The following is a 2,811-nucleotide window of genomic DNA, read 5'->3' on the forward strand; positions in this document are numbered from 1 at the left end:
GTTGTCATTTTTTTTAAATAGATTTTATTTTTTTAGAGTAGTTTTAGGTTCACAGCAAAATTGAGCGGAAAGTACAGAGTTCCCATATAGTCCCTGTCTGCGCATCTGTCCCCCACCCCGGCACAGCTTCCCGGACTGTCACCATCCCCCACCAGAGGAGTACGCTTGTTACAAATGATGAGGCTACACCAACACATCATTGTCACCTGGAGTCCGTAGTTTAGATTAAGATTTACTCTTGGTGGTGTATGTTCTGTGGGTTTGCACAAATGTAGAATGACACGTATCCACCATTATAGTGCCACATAGAAGGGTTTTACTGCCCTGAAAATCCTCTTTGTCCTCTCTCCCCGTTAACCTCTGGCAACCACTGATCTTTTTAATGTCTCCATCATGTAGTTGCAATCAGAAGTATGTAGCCTTTTCAGATTGGCTTCTTTCACTTAATAATATACATTTAAGGTTCCTCCATGTCTTTTCATGGCTTGATAACTCATTTCTTTCTAGTGCTGGTTAGTATTCCATTATCTGAATGTAAGATAGTTTATCCATTTGCCTTCGAAGGACATCTGCATTGCTTCCAAATTTTGGCGATAATGAATAAAGTTCCTATAAGCATATGCATGCACGTTTTTACATGGACATAAGTTTTCAGCTCATTTGGATAAATAACAAGGAACACAATTGCTGGGTCATGTGGTGAGAGTGTTTAGTTTTATAAGAAACCAAACTGTCTTACAAGGTGGCTGTATCATTTTGCGTTCCCACCAGCAATGAATGAGAGTTCTGTTGCTCCACATCCTTGTCAACATTTGGTAGTGTCAGTGTTTTGGATTTTGGCTATTCTGGTAGGTGTGTAGTGGTATCTTGTTTTAAATTGCCTTTCCCCGATGACAGGATGTTGCGCATCTTTTCATATGCTTACTTACCAAGGGTATATCTGATGAGGTGTCTGTTAAGACCTTTTGCCCCTTTTTTAATTGGGTTGTTCGTTTTCTTATTGAGAGTTCTTTGTGTATTTTAGATAACAGTCCTTTATCAGATATGTGCTTTACAAATATTTTTTCCCAGTTGGTGGTTTGTCTTCTCTTGAGCATCTTTTGCAGAGCAGAAGTTTTTAATTTTATTGAGGTCCAACTTACCAATTACTTTCATGGCTTGTGCCTTTGGTGTTGTATCTAAAAAGTCATCACCAAATCCATTGTCATCTCGATTTTCTCCTATGTTATCTTTTAGGAGTTTTTTAGTTTTGCATTTTACATTTAGGTCTGTGAACCATTTTGAGTTAGTTTTGTCAAAGGTATGTGTTTGTGTCTAGATTCAGTTTTTTGCACGTGGATGTCCAATTGGTCATTGGTTCTTGTTAAGAATATTCTAGCAGGACTGTCCCCCCAAAAATATGTGAGCTACCTATGTAATTTCAAATGTCCTTGTAGCCACATTAAAAAACTAAAAACAGGAGAAATTAATTTTAACATATTTCACTCAGTATATCCGAAATACTGTCAATTCATGTACGCATTAAAACTTACCAAGATATTTTATATTCCTTTTTTTCATATTAAGTCTTCAAAATCCTTTGTACTTATAGCACATCTCAATTTAGCCTACCCATATTTTAAGTGCTCAATAGCTACTTATGGTTAGTGGACATTGCTCCTCTAGAGCAAAAGGCATAATCGGTAAGGGTTTTCTTTTACAGCCTTTCTACTATGCAATCCCCAAAAAAGTCTTTATACAATTTAATCTCATTGCTACAAGTGCCAGCCAAGATTCTTTGGTATGATTGCAGGAATTGCAGCCACGAGAATTGGGAAGCCTTTTAATTGCCTCACCTGTGTCCAGGCTTTCCTCCGTCAGAATTAGGAGGCACATTCATAGCCCTGAGGAGAAGCAAGACAGTAATTAAGCTGCTGTTTTCTACAGGAAGAATTGCCCATGTGAAAGGTGATGGGCCAGGAGGCAGCCCTAAACAAATATTTGAAGACATCTGATTATCTGTAAGATACACCTTGGCTTAGAAGGTAACACATCAGATGGGAATATCTTCTTGTAGCTATCAATCGGTTTACCTCCTTAAGCACTTGAGTTAAAGCCTTTACAGTTGGCTACATCTGTCTTTTTAAACTGCCTAATGCTTAGTCCATCCCAAATGGACTGTTTGAACTAGTTGTTAATTCCCTTTTTGAAAATAATCACATATATGACGATGGTCCCATAAGTTCAGTACCAGATACCCTAGGTGTGTAATAGGCTACACCATGTAGGTACTACAGGGTGAAAGAAATTTTCCTCTGTCCTTCTAGGTTCCTCTGGCTGGTTTAGGAATTAAATTGACATGAAACAGATTAACAGGAGAAAAAAACCCCAAAAGTTTAATAACATTTATACGTGGGAGAAACCCAGGAAAACTGAGGAACTGCCCAAAATGGCCAAAGCCCCCACCTTGAATACCATTTTCAGCTAAAGACAAAAGAAGACGTTGGGGTGGGGAGAGTCAGGGACTTCAAAGGGAAGGAAGGTAATTCACAGGTAGGTGGAAGGGAGAAAATGTTTGGAAAACAAGTGTTTGGCTGCACAGAAACAAAAGAACACAGAAGGGAGCCCAACAAACAGGCTTTTCTAGCTTTCTCCCTGTCCACCACCTAGTTCATGTGATGCTAAGGTGAGAGCCTGCTTTCTGAAACAGGTTTTTTTTGGTGAGCTGACTGAGCTAACATCTGTGCCAATCTTCATCCATTTCATATGTGGGATGCCACCACAGCATGGTTTGATGAGTGATGTGTAAGTCCACACCCCGAATTGGAACCC

This window comes from Equus caballus, chromosome 19 (genome assembly GCF_041296265.1).
Source record: "Equus caballus isolate H_3958 breed thoroughbred chromosome 19, TB-T2T, whole genome shotgun sequence".
In the NCBI taxonomy this organism is placed as follows: Eukaryota; Metazoa; Chordata; class Mammalia; order Perissodactyla; family Equidae; genus Equus; species Equus caballus.